Genomic DNA, 22,167 nt, shown 5'->3' with positions numbered 1-22,167 from the left:
GAAAGCTTCATTCTTACTTATTGGAGAATAACAGAAGTAATATCTCCGTCACAGACCAACAAAGAGAATCACAACTGATAAGCACCAAAGCATTGTCATGTCTGACAAACATTTTGGTACCCTGGCAATATTGCAAATAAAAAATCAACAGCCACCCAGATCTCAAATGTCTAACACCTTTTGAGAGCATTTGGGAAGAACCCTGTCGGAAACCTTGGAGAGCTACCAGCAGTCACTGGAGACCAGAAGTTGAAGCCACCAGATATTGGACTTCGCTCATCAGGCCCAGCCAGGATGGCCAATGGTTAGAGATGATGGGAACTACGGCCCAGCAATATCTGGAGGACCACTGCTTCCTCACCCAAATATTGTGAGGTAGAAGGACCTTTGGTATAAAGCAGTTTCATTTATTCCTATATTGGGGGTGGGGGAATGGGTAGGCAGACTTATGGACTGGTGTGTAGAGCATGGGCTTTCAAGAACAGATTGTTTGCTCCTGTGTCCATAAATGAGAAATGTGATAAAAATGAGGTTTAAAGTGCTTTTCAGTGTTAGTTTGCTTTGTTATTTCCATGGTGTAGGAGGAACTGTGGTGAGGCAAATTTTTATTTCCACTACCCAAAGTGGCAGTGGAATGAGGCAGTGCGGACCATGAGGTAATGCAGTGATATCAATTCATGTTCATCTTCCTGGCAGAGATGTTGACATTTGAAAAAAAAAAAAAACTTGTGAGCCAAGCTTTCTGTTTCAAAGTCAACACAGTTATAAACTGTAACAAATCACTGCAAGTGTCTAGGGCATATTTCAGAGACTTAGGGAACATTTATATAAATGATCAATGAACCGTTGGGTCATCTCATATTGTGATCCTCCTCACCATAAACATGTGCCAGATTAGTATGTGGTGAGCTTTTTAGGAAGCAGTTAATATAGATGAAATTGTTCTTCAATTACAATAAGATTCTACAGGTAAGTTTGTCGGCTCCAGAAAGAAGTTGGGCTTGACAGAACCAGGAGATCAAATGGAACTGTCAAATGGGTAATGTCACAGACAAAAGCCATTTTCCATAACTGCAGCACTGCTGCTACTCTGGGGACAGAAATGGATGTGTTAGTGGTAGATTTATGGGATAAAATAGAGGAATTTGATGTCTGTCATTTATGCACAGGAGATACTTTGTTCTATGCTGTTTAGCAGTTTCTACATTTCTCAGTACAAAGCAGCGATAGGTTTTCAGGCAATAGTTCTGTGCTAAAAGTTGAACACTTTTTGCCCATGTTCCTCACTTATTATTATTATTATTATTATTATTATTATTATTATTATTATTAACATTTCTACACTGCCCTTCATCTGAGGATCACAGGATGGTTTACTAACACAAATAGCACAAAAAATACATAATTTTCTCTCTCCCTTGATATGAAACAGGAAGAAATTTCCTGAGGTTTTTTTTTGGGGGGGGAAGGGAAGAGGGAGCTGGAACATTAGAACACCTTTAGAAATTCAAATTTCTGCCCTTTTAATTCTGCTCATTGGCACAATTTACCAGCTATGTATGTGGCATTTGTAATATGTTTAAAATATATATTAAAAAACCTTCAAAATATTGGCTGTTAGGCCAAACTAGGTGTCACTTTGAAATCCATCTTTTAATTTTATTCTCAGAATTCCCCATCTCTTTGTTTTTCTTTTTAACTAAACACAAGCATCCACAATTACCATGAAGATCAGATTAAGGACTAGAAATAGAGCAGAAATTTGGAACATTTAAAGGTGAACCTGCCCAAGGAATGTGAACAAAAATGCATTTACTAGGACTTAAGTGTGCCTCAAAACATAACAAATAGCAATCCATTATATTAGGCCAAATCTCTTGCAGAAAGATGTATATTAAGCAAACACACACAATAATGTGATACTTGAGCGCTAAAATGTTGATAAATTTTCATGAGAACGAAATAATAGTAATAATAATAATAATAATAATAATAATAATAATCACAAACTGATTTGGAAATGAGGAGAACTGCACTAAGGACTGGAAGAAATGAGAAGCAGACAGAAACCAAAATCAACAGATTTGCCCATCCTAATAATGATAATAATAATAATAATAATAATAGGCTTCCGGTCCGTCGCGCTGGCGGAATAGGACGCAGGGACTTCGCGCTCTGAAGTCCCTGGCATTGCGGGGGGGGGGAGTCCGCAGAGCGAGCAGACTCCCCGCAAAAACACCGGGAAGAGCATCCCGGTTGGCATAGCTGCCCAGCTGAAGCTCCAGACGCGATTCCTCCGCTGCCCGAGAGCTCAGTAGAGCGATCGAGAGCCAGCGGAGTGGAGTCGCGGGAGCCATTTTGGGAATCATCTTACCTCCTTGAAGCGAAGCTCCGAGTCCTTAGCCTGCAAGCGGCGGATTCTTCCAAGAAAATAAAGATTTCCATAAAGTAAGTGAAATCTCCATTTGGACTTTAAAATATTAACTTGGAAAACAGGGAGAGATTCCAAAAAACGGAAGTCGATCTCTTCCTAATGGCTAATTAAGAGGCGCATTAAATATTCCAAAGCCGAAAGGAAATTTATTTGTATTTGCAACCCAAGAGAAAGAAAGACTTTTTACCCCTTCCCAAGCCCCGGAGCCGGCACCCCTTGAGGAACAGCAAGAGTGCAAAGGGGGAAAGAGCTTTGACAGCTGTCAAAGCTGTCAAAAGATAAGAAAAAATTACAAAGAGTTTCTGAAAGCTTAATTTGCTACATGAATATGTTAAAGGTAAAGCATTTGAACTTATGATATGGTTTATATGTGGAGAAGTTAAAGACAATGGAAGGATCAGCCAAGATGGAGGAGAGCATGTGGTGAATGGAAATTTCCAGTGTGCTTTGTCCCCTAATCTCCTGCCTGCTTGTGGTTAAAAGAAGGAATGAAAACAATGTATTCACCAAACTTCCAGGAGGCAGTGTTGAACTATTTGGGAATTTTGAAAGATATTCACAAGAGACTGCAACACACCAGCTCAACATGTACAGAGACTTTGGTTCAAGATCAGGACTTAGAGGACAATGCTGAAAGCCAGTTTAAGATTAAAGAGCAAGAAATTGATATTGCTAAAACTGAGTTGGATTACAAAAAACAGGTTCTGGAGGATGTACAACAAGGACTTGGAAAGAAAGAAGATGAGACCAAGGAGCAACAAAATGAAATGAAGATTCAAGAAAAGAAGATCCCTGGAGGGACTGAAATTTGGAGATATGTAACAGAGGGAAAGGAAAGGCAGAAGGAGGGGGGGACAGAGGCCTGGATTTGGAAATGGGAAAGATGTGGGGTGGGGTGAAAATTTTAGTTAAGAGATATTTAGGCTGAATGAACAATGGTTTCTGAAATCTTGGCTTGTTAAAGGTAATGCTGACCCGATTGGGGGAAAGGTACCGGGGGAGGGGGGAAGGTGGGTGAGTAAAAGCAAATTGTTAAGATCCAGATTAGAGAAAGGAGTATATATAAAAATGGAGTTTTCTGGAGGGAGAAAGAAGAATGGCTGGGGAAAAGAATTTTAGATTTGTATTAAATGCTTGTGTTTTGATAGGTGTCTGGGCAGAGAGCCACCTTTCTTCCTCTCTTTACTCGGAAGCACCTGGTGGCAGGGGGTGCTCTGAGGGGGGACGAGGGGGTGGAGGGAAACTCAGACACAAAAATGTATCTCCTTTGGAAGGCCGCACCTCACGGGTTCCTCTCGTGGCAGGAGGGGACCCGTGGGGAGGGGGCACGAAGAAGGAGGAGGATAAAGTGAATATTTGAAGGAAAATATTTTAGTTAAGATTAGAAAATCCGCCATAATTATGTGAAGAAATTAAGAAGACCAAGAAGAAGAGATTCGAGGAACCCACAAGTACAATGTTAAGATATAAGAATTGGAAAATTTATTTGTTTGTGTTATATGTGTCTGTTCAAGGATTAGCTGGGGGAAATCCAAACCATGCTACTCTTCTGCACCTGGCCTCCTGGTGGCGGGGGGGGGGGGCTGGGAGTGGAGGAGGGGGGAGGACCCCTTTGGCTCTCAATGGACCCCTTTGGCTCTCAACGCCTACTGGTCCTACTGGTGGCAGAAGTGGACTGGTGGGGGGAGGGAGGATGGAGGGACAGAATATATATATAATGTTGTGTTTTGTTTTTGTTTATATAAAATTAATAAAAAGTAATAATAATAATAATAATAATAATAATAATAATAATAATAATAATATCTTTATTATGGTCATAGACCAGCAGATTGCCCATCCTTAGTCAGGACCATGGTACCCCATATCCCCTGCATCATTTTCCTACCAGCAAACTTTTTTTTTCCTCCCACAACTGTATTGCCTTCCCTTTTCATTTATTGTTTTTCTTCCACATCAGATTTCTATCTATTGTGTTTTGCTCACAGAGATGTTAATTTGTGCTCTTAGAAATACCACATTTGTCATCTGGCGGCTGGGCAGTCACACTCCTTCGGCAAGAGTCCAGCCGCTATGTCCCTCGATTGCAAAGATATTGTGCAAGTTAAGGCAGGAAAGTTAACTTGCAGCCTCCATGATTTTTGAACAGTGTTTGTAGATAGCATCAGCTCATCTTTTAAAGATTTTCAGATCCTAGAATACCCATTAAGAAAGAGATAATTGCTTTGATTTAATTTCATATGACATTTTCTTTCTTTCTTTCGTTCCATACTTTCTCATTCCTAAACAGAATTAGTTCTAATAATATAGTCTATCCTCACCCCACTGCATAGTAAAGATGGCAATGCTACCTTGGGATAAACCCCACTGAATTCATAACACTTCGGAGTAGACAATATTAGGATTGTACTGTTAGCCCTGCAGAATTAGATGGAACAATGAAGAATTAAAAAATATTATAGAATCATAGAATCATAGAGTTGGAAGAAACCACAAGGGCCATCCAGTCCAACCCCCTGCCAAGCAGGAAACACCATCAAAGCATTCTTGGTTTATCATCACTCCCTGCTTCTGAACATTTACAACTGCACCCAGAGAACCTTCCTTCCAAACATTAACTGGATTTTCTATTGTTTGTTTGTATTTTATAGCATTATGTTACTGTATGTTGCCCTTATCTCATTAGGGAGGAACAGTGAGTTGCAAATAATTTTAAATAAATAAATCTTACCTGTTTGTTTTTATGTGACGCTCCCTGGCTCTTTCCTAACTCCTTGCTATATATAGATAGATAATTTATTGCGGTCGGAGACCAGCATATAAAACACACTTGGGGGTGCAATCCCAAAAGGAACACAAACATTTAAAACATTGAACAACAGTAAATTTAAAATTTATAAATGTGATAAGCTTATAGACACTAAAAACTTTGAGATAAGCTACCACAGAGACCTGACCCAGAATCACCCAAGGGACCGAATTTGGGGATTTTCTTGACGAACTAGTTTGGATCGGGGGATGGTCTGTGCCTACAGATCTGTACACAGAATATGGTGACCATCCAGGTTGTCTTTTGATCTTTGCCTAACAGGAGAAGATCAAATTTTTGCTTTTCCAGGAGGTCGGCAAGCCTCACAGCAGGGGATCAATGGTCTCACTATGTGCCTCTTCATAAAAGGGACATCTAAAAAAATAAGAGCTCTGAGCTTCCTCTCTCCCCCAATGAACAGGCACAAATTCTCTGAGCATATGGGACTTTTTTTTTTTTTAAAGCTATATATACTAAACCATCTCTCCAGGCAAATCTCTGCCAAATTATTTTCTGCTGCTTTTATATATCCACAGTTGCTGTTGCTTTTATTGTATGCCACATTTTTGAAACATGTTATTCCATGTTTATGTAAGCTGCCCTGGGAATCCGATTGAAGGTCATGAATAGATACAAGTTGTTGTTGTTGTTGTTGTTGTTTTAATTGAATAAGTAGTTTTTCAGGTTTTAACAGAGAATGTAACATGACCACTGTAGAACCATCCCAGCCGTTCTAAAACTGGGAAACCTACTACTGTCACTTTTACTACCAACAGCTTATAGCCAATGAATAGCAAAGAATTAGAAGTAAAAGTGCTTCTGAAAGAAAATAAGTTTGTGTCATTAATACTGAAACACTCCAGCTTTTTCCCTCATGGAGTGTTTGTTAATAAAAATACAGTTTTCATTTTCCATCATGTCTCAGCTTTCATTGATAATGAGTTCAGGGAATACCATATTTTTCCATGTATAAGACTAGGTTTATTTCTTTTAAAATAATGTCAAAAATTAGGGGGCGTCTTATACACGGATACATCTCCTCCCATTTTCTTAGATCTGAGTCCCCAAAAATAAGGGGCATCTTATACATGAGGGCATCTTATAGACAGAAAAATACAGTGAGTTGTCACAGGAACCCCCAATATCAAGTGTCCTTGCTGAGGATTCATAATATATGCTACCACATATAGAGAAACTCATAATTTTCATTTGTTGTAGACAGGGAGTGACTACGGTTAAAAAACACACCACACTGACTCAGTCATGTTGCCCCACTACTCATTTTTGTGGGGGAGTTTGTCACAACAGATTTTCTCCTTGTCTCTTTAGTCTGAGCCAAGTGATTTGGCTATCTTCAGCTAATCCTCAGCCACCAAACTACTTAACCTTCTTCTTTCATATTCCCCAGTCCACTTCTGTCTGGCTCCTTTTCCCCTGCTTAATCTCAATGCTCAAACTCCTTGAATGCTCCTGCTGGCCAGCATCTGGCTCTATCTGTCCGTCTGTCTGCCTCCACTAGGCCAGCCCCAGCCAATCATGCTGTCTGGCTGAAAACTCCACACCAATCAAAATATGCATAGCTTCAACCCCTCTTTTGCATACAGTGGTACGTCGGTTTATGAACACAATTGGTTCCAGAAGTCTGTTCATAAACTGAAGCGAACTTTCCCATTGAAAGTAATGGAAAGTGGATTAATCTGTTCCAGACGGGTCTGCGGAATACTCAGCCTGAAGCGTACTTAACCCGAAGCATGGGTGTAATTGGTTCTGGAAGTCTGTTCATAAACTGAAGCGTTCATAAACTTTCCCATTGAAAGTAATGGAAAGTGAATTAATCCTTTCCAGATGGGTCCGCGGCGTTCGTAAACCGAAAATTCAGAAACCGAGGTGTTCATAAACCGAGGTTCCACTGTACTGAGTATTCCACCACCACCTTGTCTTCAGAGCTGTCTGTTAAGGCCCCAGTCCTAGTTAAATCACCCTTTCATTGAGCTAGCATGAAAACTTTCAAATGTATAAAGTACATTGCTTTATACCATATCAATTCAAACTTCTAATTTTATATTTGATTTATGGATTGCCTTAACTTGTTCTCTGGTCTTTGACCGTAATAAAGTTTTGTTGTTGTTATACCATATACATTAAAACTTCATTCCCATCAACATGATATCTTCACAAGGTCCTACACTCTTTAATAACATCTTGAGGAAGTGGTTGTATACCTTAGGGAAATGGAATCACACCCTCCCCAAATCCCTCACTTCCGTAAGGAAATGTGGATATTTTTGCAGCAAAAATGTATGATCAAGCACAACAAAACTGGCCTTGCTCAGAGACAGAGCCTCTCACCATGCAAGCTAGCTTTTCTTACTAGCTTCTTAAAATATGGTAAATATGTAAGGATTGGAGAATTCAGTCTCTGTGTGTAAAAATAAAATTGTATAGATGATTATGGAAGTCCAGTATATGTGCCAATAAACAGCACCATGGACAGATCCAGGATTGATGTCATTTATTGGATTCTGAGCTGGCTTTAAAGGTCATGAAACCTTATTTATACAATATATAACATTGTTACAGTCCAATAGTAAAATGGATGCTTTAGCTGCATTGCAGGGTGTTGGACTAGATGATCCTTGGGGTCCCTTCCAACTCTATGAGTCTATGCCCCAATTGAATGAAGAAGGAAGTGATTAGTGTGATCTTGGTATACACAATGTCATTGGGCAAGTGTAGCTGCCTTGCCCTTTGCCAGGACCACCTACCCAAATCTGTTTTCATCTGTTTTCAAATGGACACGCTGTGAAGAAATGCTGAAACAAACATGAAGGAAGAGAGTTAGAATAACATACCTGAGATGTGTATAATCGTGGCCATTTCCCTTATAATGAAAATGAAACAATACAGTAATCCCAAAAGAATTATGAAAGTCCCACATTTCAAGACAGTGCAAGGTCTTCTCAATGGATTTTGTTCTGAATCATGTTTACCTTACAATAAAAGAGAAGAGGACATTCAAAAACTCCACCTTTGCTATCAGACATACCCAGTATAACCGTAGTAAATTTGCACTAGACTTGTAATATATATCATGCCGTCTTTGAACTTGTCCTACCACCTGCGTCCTGTCTCCTAGTGTTGCCATCTCTGCCACTGTGTGGTAGCAGAGTGAGCCTAAAACAGGAATGATTTATGTGCATTTCTTTATTTAGAGCATTTTACCTTGCTTTTCTCAGAAGCTGTTTATAATACATAATTCATCAAACTGCAAATAAAACGTTTCTGCTTTAAATAAATACTCAAAGCTCTTTCAGGTGTTCTCCTGATGCTGCAATGTAGTTTTCTTATGCACTTCTTTTTTTACATCCTCTGCTGCAGGTTTTGTGAACTGTTGCTGTAGGGCTACCTGTTAGTTAGGTAGAAGCCTTGGACATCATAGTTGTGCAATGTGGTTAATGTCCAGGCCATGGGGTTCCTAACAGGGTGGATGGCACTGACGTGGCGATAATCAATGGTGAATGTTAGTATGTCCTCCTCCACTGCCCAGTAAGGCATGCAAATTAAACCCAATTAGCCTTGCCACAGTCTGATTATTATTGGCTTCTGAAAATGCAGAGGCAAGCTTTTCCACTGGTTGTTGTTTAGTCGTTTAGTCATGTCTGACTCTTCATGACCCCATGGACCAGAGCATGCCAGGCACGCCTGTCTTCCACTGCCTCCACTGGTAGCAGTAGTATTATGGAATACATTCCCTGATGAAATACAACCCCATCTGTATTGGCATTCCACCAGCTTCTGAAGACACACATGTTCATACAGGCATTCTCTTGATCTCTCAAGAGATCAAGAATCTTCTATTTCATTACTGTATTGTTTTAATGAGATTTGTAATATTAACAATCAAACAACGCCAACTGTGAAGCTCTTGAGGAAATGGAAATGTTTTAACACAATATGTTAAACTGAAGCGTGTTTCGATAATTGAATTTGATTACATTTTGAAAAGGCTACACTGACAACTCTCTCATCAAGAAAATGTGAAATTCAAAATGAGATCCTCAGTGAAAAAAAGCGGGAAAGGTGAGAAGCAGGGCTGATTCCATCAGCTCTATCAGGCATCATTTGCACCTGAACAGCCGGTCACTGTAAGAACAATTATTTAATTTTAAGCTTGTGTCTGGGCTTTCTGTCCCCCTACCCACCCTTTTCTCTCTCTATCCCCCTTTATTTGTGTCACTGCCTTCACCACTAGCTATTGCAGGGGTGCATTCCCTGGCAGTCACTAGCTAGCACTCCAGTAGTGGTGATACTTTTTGCAGACCTTCTGAGCTGCCCTTGTTTCTCATTTCATCACCTTCTCCCAACACAACACCAGCTGTGAACAGGCAGAGAGAAGGAGCCCAGGCAAAGCAGGTTGTCCCAAAAGAGGAGAACATGGGTTGCGGAAGGGTTAACAAGACATCCCAGGGTTGGAGAGGCGAGTCAGTTTGGATGGCCACATGTGTGCTGTTGCTGGGGAAATCTGCATGTAGCAAATGAATGATTGACAGCCTTACCCATATATGCTTTGCGAGCAGCTTTCAGTTCCACTTTTGCTGCTCGCAACAAATCTCCCGCCCGCCCTCCTCTAATTTTAGGCGTCTTGCATTGACCTTGCTGCACCTCTCATGAGGTCACCTGTTTTGGATCAGGGACCTGGTAGGAATTTTGCCACTTGGCTGATTGGCTGGTGCCAGGTGGTTTTTGCCTACTACACTACAATAAGTCACAACATGTAAGGTTGGTGGTTAGGCATTGATTCAATTGGATGGTGGAGGGGTATGGATTTTGGTTGGGCCTGCCCCTCATGGTTGCTGCTGCCTTTAGGGGTATTCCTCTAAAGGAATCCTGGGGCTCTACATGTTTGTCTGTTTATCCCCGTTAGGGGCCAGGGCCATGCATGAGCCTCGGGGAGCATCTGAGGGATGAGGTCAAGGGTGTGGCCCCTGCCCCGATCTCTCCCAGAGGGTGCTTACCTACTGGCTCCCCTACTAGGCTAGTGGGAGTCAGATCTGTCCCAGGCGGGGGACAGTTGGCAAGAACCAATGCCTAAGCAACCACTCACATTCAGTTGTATTTAAATAAAGTTGTGGCCAAAATTAATGCCAAAAACCTTAAACTTAAAATATTGTGTGAAGTGTGAGTTATTGGGGGGATGTCATGGTACCTCGGCACGCAATGCACTCAAGCAGGAATCATACACACAACATTTGTCCAAGTGGCAACAAAGTGGGCAGCAGTGGAAGATGTTCTCCAGTCGCCAGTGTTGTACTGTATTAAGATTCAACCACCATTCCAGTTACCTTCTGTGCATAAAATACAGAGGGAGGCTGAACTTGCCCAGAAGAATCATTGAATTGTAGAGTTGGAAGGAGCCAACCCCCCGCAATGCAAGAATCTCAGCTAAAGCATCCATGACAGATGGCCATCCAGCCACTGCTTAAAAACCTCCAAGGAAGGAAAATCCACCCCCATCCAAGGGAGTGCATCCCACTGTCAAACAGCTCTTACTACCAGAAAGTTCTGTATGTATCTCCTTTCCTGTAGCAGCAATATTTCCTGGGGTGGCCCTAGGGAGAGTTTATGTAGCAATTTGCATTAGACGGTATATTAGTCTCCATAGATTTAGCAGTTCCAATTTCCCTGTTTGAGTTCTGCAGCAACATCGATGCAGTTGCTTATTTCCAATGTTTTACTTTGGGATTACTAGTAAGAACTCTGCAAACTGAATGTGCTACAATTTATGTTAAGGTTGATCTAGGCTCAAGTGTACTATTTCAAAGAGCTACCTCTTTAACCTGGCTTAAATAGGATCAGTTGTTGACCCAATAAACTTATTGCGTCTCTGGCTCTGTATGATCTGTCAGATATTTTATTTTTTATATGACCACAATTTAGGTTGTCTTAACTGATTTCCAGCCTCCTGTCATCTTAAGATATGCTGCTTTTCTATAGACAATACATTATACATATATTGTGCTTACCAGCTTCCAGTTTTCCATGCACTGCATGATACAATCCCAAAACAAAAACAGAACAGCTCATTTGTTCCAGCGTAGCCACTTTACCATCCTTGTAAAGTGTAAAGGTGTAACACCCTGTCAACATTGCTTGAATGCATCAGAGCTAAGAAAATTGTTCTGAGGGAAGCACTGCTGTACACAGTGACCTAGACTTCATACATGCAAATCCACAAACCTGCTTTACTTCTAGCTGATTCTTAACAAAATTGAAGGTTTGTTGCATAGTAACTCGGCGCTGTGGTTAAACCACTGAGCCTAGGGCTTGCTGATCAGAAGGTCGGCGGTTCGAATCCCTGCGACGGGGTGAGCTCCCGTTGCTTGGTCCCAGCTCCTGCCAACCTAGCAGTTCGAAAGCATGTCAAAGTGCAAGTAGATAAATAGGAACCGCTACAGCGGGAAGGTAAACGGTGTTTCCATGTGCTGCTTTGGTTTGCCAGAAGCGGCTTTGTCATGCTGGCCACATGACCTGGAAGCTATACGCCGGTTCCCTCGGCCAATAATGCGAGATGAGCGCGCAACCCCAGAGTTGGTCACGACTGGACCTAATGGTCAGGGGTCCCTTTACCTTTAACTCAATAAATAATTATGGATTTCTTGATATACTCCCTCGCAATCTCTTCTATGAATGTTTCAGGAAACTTCCTCTTTTGCAGTATAATCCCACAACAGGTATTGATCTCTGTACACATCACATCCAGCACAATTCCCATACGTATTTGGGTGCCCCAAAAATGGGTACATGGGCCTTATTTCTTCCCAGGCTATATCAGGGCAAAGGTCCATCTAGTCCAGTATCCTGTTCTCACAGTGGCCAAACATGGGGAATCTGTAAATAGGATCAGAGTCATCACTTTCCCCACTAGTAATTTTCAGCAATTGGTATTCAGAGGCATACTGCCTCAGACAGAGGAAGTAGAACATAATGTTATATATATTCAAGGGCGTACCCACCGCGGGGCAGGGAGGGGCCGCTGCCCTACTCTAGAGGCAGGGCCGGTCGGGCAGCTGCGGGCAAGAGTGGCGCTGCCGGCGGGGCTGGTGGGCAGAGGCGGAGGACAGCCCAGCGGAGCGCGAGTTCGGCGCCCGCAGCAGTCTCTTGCGCCCGAGCTGTGTGGGAGGGGGCAAGGGCTGACGTTCCCGACGTTCGGGAGACCTTTGCACATGCGCAAAGCGGGGCGCATGCGCACAGCGCGGCTGTGGACTCCGGCGGCCGCCGTGCAGGGCGCATGCGCACAGCGCGGCTGTGCTCAAAGGTCTCCCGAACGTCGGGAGTCGTTCAGCGCCTGCCAGACCGCTGCAGCAACGGAGCCTCGGATAGCTTCGCGGAGGCCGGGGCTTTGCTCCAGACCTCCGCGGAGGCCCCGATCCAAGCCTGGTTCCCTTCTCTCCCCCCCCCCGCCCACCCCCAGACTTCCCTCTTCTCCTCTAGGCGGCCGCTGGTTTTCTCCCCTTCGCCGCCGTCGCTTCAGGTTTATTTTGATTTCACCTGGGCTCTGTAGCCCCGCCCACATTCCCACTTTGTGGCCCCTCCCCTCCCGTGCCTTGGCCCCGCCCCTTGCCCCCCCTAGTTTTGATCCTGGGTACGCCCCTGTATATATTTCTTGTGGGGGGTGGGGGTCGGGCTAACCCTATAAATTAATAAATAGTAGGATTTTGATTAATTGGGATATGGATGAAAGTACAAGCTGCATAACTGTGCCAGACAAGTAATCCCTGGCTGGCTTATGCAAGCCAGCCTGGCTGGTCCAACAAAGAGCAAATCTGTTAACATGACAGAAGGGGTTGATAGGTCCTCTGAGAGGAATCCTTTGGCCTGGGTAGACAGATGTTGCCAATGTGATAGGGTGTGTGTTTGACAGACAAGTTTTGAGCAAGATGTGCTGGGAAGAAAAAGAGGGAAGAACAAAGACTGGGATTCATCTTGGGCAGGATGGCTGAAGGATGGCTGGGAGAGATGTCTTGGATTCTATGGCTGCACTGCTGTGGGGCACAAGCCCCTCTTGAAATGACCATGCTGTAAGATCTGGACTCCCGCCATGCAGACTGAAGGTTTAAATAGGTGAATAAACCATATTTCTTACAGCTACAATAATCTCCACACTTGGTCTAACTTTTGCAGTGATCTTCCATCAATTCGTCTAATCCTCTTGTAAAGCCATTTAACTTGGAGGCCAACAGAACATATTGCAGGAGTGAATTCCACAGTTTAATGGTGTGATGTGTGAAGGTCACACACACACACATACACACACACACACACACACACACACACACACACACACACACACAGTATATATATCCTTAAACTTCCAACATTCAGCTTCATTAGATGGCCCCAGGTTCTAGTATTATAAGAGACAGAGTATTATAAGAGACACCCTTTCCACACATTTATAATCCTATAATCTTTATAATGTCTCCCTCCTTACATTTTTTAATTATAAATCTTTACTTGGCATTGTTCTATTTCTTTATTTCTTATCATTGTACAGATTTTTCTTCTTTTATTTGTTTTAAATTGTATATTTTTATTATTTTCACCCTCGCTGGGTTGTATTAAATACAATTACATATATTTATAAAGCCCACCTTCCCAAATCTGCCCACCCCTGACCTGGTGGAAAGCAATTCTTGTGCCTCTCTTAGATGTATTCCAGTACTTGGGGAAACCATCATGATTCATATCCTACTTCCACCCTACCTGGACTGCATTATAAATTATCAAACAACCTACTTGTACCTATCCAAATGACACACTAAATCTTACGAGGCAAAGTGATAACGTGAAAGACGCATAAATCCATAGGATACAATATCGGATTGGGCCATTGATCCATGAAGTTCTGTATTATGTCTCCCAAAGTGATCAATACCTAACACTTCAGCAAAGAAAAACGGAAGAAAGAAAACAAACCACCCCCATCATAAAATCAGTCAATCTGCAGTTCTGTATGTGAGGAGTAGGGTGGAAATTTACTTTTTGCTTCTTGGAGAAAATACAAGAAATCTCGGAAGTATGAGGTTTACTGTTCCCCATCCTATATCATACATTTTGGTATAAACAGTATTGGCAGCATTATTTGTTCCTCTGAGAAATCTGGCAGCAGCATTTAAATCATTTTCTTCAGTGAACTGAAAAAGCACCATACACTTCTACCTTTTGTCTGTGCTTTTGATTGAGAAAGTTGGTCCTAAAAGCATAAACAGTTAGCCAGCTGCTGTGCTTATTGATGTCTTATTCTGGCACTTGTTTCAATGACTAAACTGTTATCTGATGTTATTCTCAAACTGACACCATTTTGAATCTGGTTCCTCACACTGCCTGAGAAATGTCTAGGCCAGGGGTGTCAAACTCAAATTCATCGGGGGCCGCATCAGCAGTTTGGTCACCCTCAAAGGGCCGGTTGTATCTGTACAAGCTTCTTAGCGCCCGCTCCGCCACGCAGCACTAATGTGGTGGTCTTTTAAGGTGACCTGCATGCCCAGAAGCACTCTCCTTTTTTCTTTTCCCCTCCTCTGAACGCAGTTCAGCAGCAGGATCGGCGGCAGCTGCTGACTAACACTTTATCATAGATTTGTAGAGTTGGGAGGGACCCTGAGGGTCATCCAATCCAACCCCCTGCAATGCAGGAACCTCAACAAAAGCATCCATGACAGATGGTCATGCAACCTCTGCTTAGAAACCTCCAAGGAGAGTCCACCACCTCCCAAGGGAGACCACTCCACTGACAAACAGCTCTTTCAACCAGAAGGTTATTCCTGATGTTTAGTTTGGAATCTCCTTTCTTTTAACTTGAAGCCATTCATTTGAGTCCTGCCCTCCAGAGCAGGATAAAACAAACTTGCTCCATCTTCCATATCAAGGTGTGTGTGCGTGCGTTTGTAGGGGGGGTGTTGAATCAAATAAAGGTGTGGGGGTGTTGAACAAACTCAAGTGCTGTGTGTGTGTGTGTGTGTGTGTGTGTGTGTGTGTGTGTGTTGAAGCAAGCCAGAGGTTGTGTATTTGAATGTGGGCAAGTAAAGAGGTGTTGAAGAGAAGCTTAAGGGCTCTGTTTGTGTATGTTGGGGTTGGAGCAGCCCTCTCTGCCCCTCGCCCCGTTCAACAAAGAGCAGCTGAGGGAAGCGACTTTCTTCCTGTCGCCGCGGCTGCTAACGCGGGTGGGCTGCTCGTTCCTCCCCCCCCCGCCGCAAAAGCGGAGCACGCTGGCAGTGGCTTCGTGAAGGTAGCCCCCGTGCCTTCCCTGCTCCCTGTCAAACTTCTCCCCCTCCCCCCGCAGCTTGTAAAACAGTTCCATGAGAACTGTTGGACTCCAGTTCCCATCAGCCTCAGCCAGCATGGCCAACAGTACGTGATGATGGGAGATGTAGTCCAGCAACACCTGAAGGGCCATTGGCTCCCTGCTCCTGCTGGGGGGGGGCAGGGACCAAGTTATATTTTAACATACCCTTTCCCTGAATCTTTAGTTGAGAAGTATACCATTGCCTCCTGATTCACTATTTTGCGTACAGTTATGAAATGCTTCCCCCCTAAAGCCATCATAATGTAATGCAACAATTGGTTTCCTTGATTGCATTTATATTTTGTGTGAGTGGATGTAACATGTATTAGCATGACGTATCACAATAGAAGATGGATAGAAGATAGATAGATAGATAGATAGATAGATGATAGACAAACACAAACATATTATTCTGTTTTGGTCTCACAAACGTAGGGCAGTTGGGTGAAGGAGCAAAGGGGGAGGAAAGCTCAGGAAATGTAGAGACCAACTGATAATGTGCCTAGAGGCATCACAGCAGGGAAAAATGAGGGCAGGATAGATGGAGGAGACGGAATGTTGAAGGAACTGACCCGATGAAGTAAGGGTGAGCGTAAAGCAAGGAGAAACCGCTTGAATTTCACATGTTGATTTGAAATATATATCTCTGGTTACAGATATCTACCTGAGCATTAAGCATACATAGTGGTGTGGTGGTGGTGATGATTTTCTACGAAAAAGTATATTTAACATCCCTTTTATAACATGTTATTTGGGTCACTTTTTCAACAACAATAACAACACTCATTATTATTATTATTAAAAGGCAGAGTGTTTGGAGTTTTGTTTGGTAAAGTGTAACTGATTAGCTGTTATCCTGGTTGCTGTTAAATCAGGAAAGTGTTACAGAGTAAATAAGTCAGAAGAAGCAACCGTACATTTCTACTTTTAAAAAATTGCCCCCAAAGCCTATTATATTTTTCTTGACATTTTTCTGCCTAGGTAACTCATGCAGTAATCGAATACCATATTGGCATTCACTTCCCCAGGAGGACTGCCCTATTGTTTAAGGTTGTAAAACAGCTGAGATAAAGCAGCATATTTTTTGGAGACCATTAGGCAGAGCCTTTTCGGTATAGTTGAAGAACGGTGGTTATATATTTTATAGCCAGTGGAACACAGCAGTGCAGATGGTGTGCTCTTTACTGATATTCCAGGCCTTCCTTTGGCCTCTAATTCAGTTTCTTTTTCAAAAGCATCCTGCTTTAGCCAAGCATCTCCTGTTGTAATGAATTAGTTTTGCTACAAGAAGAGAAAATGAGCAAATATAAATAAAACCCTCGGCAAGGAAGACTATATTAAAGCTGAGATATTATTCAACCCTAAAGCAAAAAGTTTAAAGTTATTAAATAATTTGGCATTGACTGTGCAATGACCAACATGTCAATTCAACACAAATATTTTCAAGAAAGCACTTACAACCCAAGGCTAAACTTTGTTATTGGGAAAGAAATCCCAGGATCTGATATTGTTGCTGTGAATTGGTTCTACGTCAGTCTACTACATCTATTAGAGTGGTCTTTAGAGTTGAAATTTGGGGTGTGTGTGTGTATTTGTGTCTGCATGTATCCCACATTACAGGATGCAGTTAAAAAAGGGAATTAATCAAATTCCAAAATGACATAAAGGGTTAGGGTCAGGGCTAGATTTAGGGCACAATTGAATCACTTAGCCTCCCATGCTCATAGCTGCCAAGTTTTCCCTTTTCTCACGAGGAAGCCTATTCAGCATAATGGAAAATCCCTTAAAAAAAGGGATAACTTGGCAGCTATGCCCATGCTGGTGATGCTTGTTGGGGCGACCACCATATCTGCAGACCAGCCACTCATGGAGACTGAGGCAGAAGTTGAGAGTGGTTATGATTTGGCATAACATTTGGTTTAATTGATATGTATTTGTATAATTTTAAATAATGGAAATAATTGATGTGATATAATTGTGTTTTAACTGGAAAAATTAATAAATAGATTTTTTAAAAAAACAACAACAAAACAACAACATAAGCTTGTCTTTGGAACGACCAGCATGTAGCTGCATAATCCATAGGTTTGGCTTTACCCCCTGGAAACTGGACAATAATGAGTGAGTTTTTCAGATATTGCAATTAGTAATAATAGTTTTTCAGATATTTCAATAAACAAATAAGACCTTCTTGAACCAGGTATCAAGAGAAAAGTCTGAATTCATCCTCCATCCTTTGGCAATGGTTACTTGAATGGCTACAAGCAAATCTATTTGTGTAGATGGACAGCAAACAAAGTTATGGATCTGAATAGACTACTATGCCCACTACATCCTTGATTTCCTGCAAAACCTGGTCCCAAAATTTACAAACAAGCACAATTATTGTTGTTGTTGTTGTCGTCGTCATTGTTATCTTTAAAATAATAAAACAAACCTGTCTTCATTTTGTTTTGTTGTTGTACATGTCTACTCAGAAGTAAGTTACAATTAATTCAGTAAGGTTAACACCCAACTTAATTTGCTGTAAGAGTGTAGCCTTAATCACTGGATCCCTGTCCCAGTTAATTTTGTCTCTGTGTGCGGTGGTAACAAGAAGGAAATAAAAGGAATTCAAGTAAGAGAAAAATAGCAAGGTAGAATAGATAGTAAGATGTTTGTAATTTGACAGCAATTGTTTTGGCTGAATATTATTATTATTATTATTATTATTATTATTATTATTATTATTATTATTTGCCAGTACCAATTAATATATAAAATAGATGCTTTGGGGAACCTGGGTAAATTTATAAATGATGGGTGAGGGTCTAGGGATCTAAGGTACCTAGGAGGGAATTACAGCAGAGAACTAGCAGGGTACTGAAATTAATTGTGTGTGGGGGGGGGGGGGAATCTCGATACTCTTTTATGGAAGCGAAACAGCAATTACATTGTGCTTTATTTATTAAGTGCATGGAATAAAAGAAAGGTGAATATTTATATATCCCCAACCACAGAAACATATTACAATAGAATTTCTGTGATCTCACGAGAAAACCTCAAGTGATTTTGTAAGGTGCTGTGAGAAGTAGAGTCCCTTTTCCACAGTGCAGCACAAAAACCAAATAGGGATGGGGTAGAAATTCAGTTTGGTTTGCATTTTCATATGAACCTATCTAGCTAACACAAATTAACTAATCCAGACCACCTGGGAAATATTGGTAGAAGGAAAGGACCTTCTCACAATCCCTTGGCTGCTCCCAAGTAAAAGCGAGTGCAACAACAAACACGAAAACCCTGCCTCCCATTCATAATGATTCACCAAAATTTTCTGTCTTTTGATAACTTTTGTTTGCAATCTCTTTTCTCATTAATTGTTATTATTATTATTAATTGAATTTATATACCGCCCTATAACCGAAGGTCTCAGGACAGTAACTGGTTAAAAAAAAAAGTTAAAGAAACTTTTGGCACAGCACTAGTATTTAATAATTTGCCCCAGCTTAGCTTCCATCTAGCACTCTGTCTGTTTAATGAGTCCATTCTACCTATTAATAAAAACCATACTAAAATATGAAAAAAAGGAAAATCAGACTGCAGCTGACCTCCCGCAGGGACTTATATACCACATAATGACCCCAGGATATAGCTGCTTACAACTGTCTGTGCTTCGGTGCATGAAGATATCTTGATCTCCAGTCTTAAACACTTTTTTCTTTTGAACGGATTTCATGCATTTCAGTGCAAGTTCTAAATAATGTGGATTGGGTTGGGATTAAGATGGTGACGCTTTGTCCATAGTAGAACATCAACTCATGTTCTCCCACCTGTTTGTGTTTGCTTCTGAAAACATAGGTAGAAATTTAGAGGCTCCAAAATTGTGCACATATTAAATATTGGAGGTTTTAACTCATTACCATGGCAACTGTTCTAATCAGAATGCTATTTTTCCCCTCAAGCTATTTTAGTATCATTAAATCCTTTGTAATGCTTTATTATTTGCTATCTTTTAAGCCCATATGCATTTCAGCTTCTAATTTACTTAACAAATTGTGTCTGACAAAAAGAGAAAACTTATAGCACAATAAACAACACTATTAATTACTCCATAGAGCAGGGAGTCACCCGGTTTGTCTACAGCATTATGCCTTCAAAATAGCAGCAGTGAGTAATTAAGTATAAGCATATTCTATTATTAGGGTATAGATCCTTTTCTTAAATGTGTTTGTTCCACGTATTAAATGGCAAAGGGAACCCATGTTCCTTACATCTGTAATCTTTATACTTCTAAAACAAAGCAAAGAAAAAGGAAGGGGAAAAAGGCAAGCAGCTTGATCACATGTAAGAAAAAGTATGTTACCATGGTAATGAAACTGTCATTTCTTATACTTTACCTATTAAAGGTAACCTGATTGGCGGGGCGGGGGAGGGTAATGGAAAAAAAGACAACGTCCTCAAAATATAGGAAGGACATACATTTCCAGGAACCTAGTATTCCTTGTTAACATTGAAGGGATAGGCTCAACAACAATTAGTGAGATGATATGGGTTCTTTTCTTCAAAAGTTTCAATCACTCGCCCAGAAAACTGGCATGAGTAAAAGGCCACCTGTAGCAGCAAAGCCAGGAGCTAATTTCATTAAAAATCAATGTAATTCTGGCATAACTCTACTGATTTCAAATACTGCATGCCTGTACATGCGTATGTGAGAAAAATTCTGAACATTAATGCAAAGGCATGCTCAATTTTGCTTCAGCTGAAGTGAAATGCATTGAAAACTCTTATCACAGTGAAATCAATAGGAGCAATAAAATCTGATTCGTTTCCTTGCTGAATGACAAATTAGTTAATGGGCAAATTTGTACAATTTGCAAATTGAATTGAGGCTCTCTGGATTCTTTCCTTCGGTAGAGAAAAGTAGAGACACCAAAGTGAAATAAGATTCATTGTGGAGGCCAAGAGAAAAATCACCATAGCATTCAATTCACCTTGCAGAGCCGCCAATGTCTCATAAGCTTAATGTTCCATGCCTTTGGTGAGCCATGTCATCCAAAAGCTTTATTCTCTTTCTGATATACATAAATCCAAAGCAAGGCACGATAGGCAAGTTATGAATATTTGGTTATTCATACAGTGCCAACTGAAATGCCCTGTACGTTCTTAATCTCACCTGTAGTTGCATATTATTTTTCATGACAATAGTTTGATTCCTGCTTATCAGAAGTTGGAAGATCACTATATATAAAAACTATATCTAGCTTTAAAATGCTTTGGGGTAGAGGAAATGCTACTAAGTGAAAATAGCTGCATCAATTCTTTGAGGATGCAGTATTTTGCATGTATTCCATGAGCTCCATCTGAAAGCACGGATACATCTATTTGAGTGGAAGTAACAGCTTTCCTATAGTGCTGGAGGAGACTCTTGAGAGTCCCATGGACTGCAAGAAGATCAAACCTATCAATTCTGAAGGAAATCAGCCCTGAGTGCTCACTGGAAGGACAGATCCTGAAGCTGAGGCTCCAATACTTTGGCCACCTCATGAGAAGGGAAGACTCCCTGGAAAAGACCATGATGTTGGGAAAGATTGAGGGCACAAGGAGAAGGGGACGACAGAGTACGAGATGGCTGGACAGTGTTCTTGAAGCTACAAACATGAGTTTGACCAAACTGCGGGAGGCAGTGGAAGACAAGAGTGCCTGGCGTGCTCTGGTCCATGGGGTCACGAAGAGCCGGACACAACTAAACGACTGAACAACATCAGCAGCTTTCCTCCATTGATATGAATCGGAAATGTCGTTGAAATAGACCTAGAGCCAATGATTCACTTAATTTTATTCTGTTTTAGTAAATATGGAAATCTATAGCCTTTCTGTCAGAGAGAGACTTGAGACAAAATCTTAAATAGTTAAAATGTACAATAGCTGAATAATTCTACTTGCACATGGGGAATTGCTAATCCCACCCTTACCTGTCACCCAAGCATTTTTTTCCCTGCTTATGTGACCAGATCTTTGGATCCAGGCCTGCGCTTTTATCAGCTAATCGCAACACAAAAAGAAAAAGTGAGATATAGTGGGAAGGGAGAATAGAAAGGGAAGACTCCCTGGAAAAGACCATGGGAAAGAACACTCCTCCTCCTCCTCCTCCTCCTCCTCCTCCTCCTCCTCCTCCTCCTCCTCCTCCTCCTCCTCCTCCTCCTCCTCCTCCTCCTCCTTGATGTTTGTTGGTGTGTGTGGTGTTTCGGTTTTGAAAAAACCTTTTTATTGTTTGTGTTATGACTAGTTAACTATGTATTGTTTGGATATCTGAATGGGAGAGGGTCAATGAAGTCAGAGCAACTGATTGAGACTTTTTAAATATACCACTGGCAACACATGCCTGTCACATTTTTGGCAGGGAAATTACAGGTACATGGCCAACTATGAAATAGCTGGAGACACTGCTGGAAAGTGAAAGCTAGTTTGCTTCTCTCCTTTCCCCCTAGTGAAAGATGAAGGAAGCAATACAGGTTTTAAGTGAGACTGAGAAAAAAAGGAAAGCTTTGTGTGGGGTTTTCAGCTCAGTGGTTATGGATTTAGTGGGGTAGAGCTGTCCTCCGT

General features: G+C 41.5%; 1 long non-coding RNA gene across 1 annotated transcript in view; it reads right to left on the bottom strand.

Moving 5' to 3' along the window:
* Positions 1 to 12,386, bottom strand: part of LOC148687642 (uncharacterized) — a 680,192-nt gene extending 667,806 nt beyond the window's left edge. The window contains exon 1 of the long non-coding RNA XR_015949870.1: positions 12,257 to 12,386. This is a non-coding gene — a long non-coding RNA (uncharacterized LOC148687642). The remainder of the gene's footprint in view (positions 1 to 12,256) is intronic.
* Between the last annotated feature and the right edge of the window lie 9,781 nt (positions 12,387 to 22,167).

Source organism: Zootoca vivipara, chromosome 1 (genome assembly GCF_965207765.1).
Source record: "Zootoca vivipara chromosome 1, rZooViv2.hap1.1, whole genome shotgun sequence".
Lineage (NCBI taxonomy): Eukaryota > Metazoa > Chordata > Lepidosauria > Squamata > Lacertidae > Zootoca > Zootoca vivipara.
The sequence above is the reverse complement of the archived record's forward strand: the minus strand, read 5'-3'. Positions and strand labels throughout refer to the sequence as shown.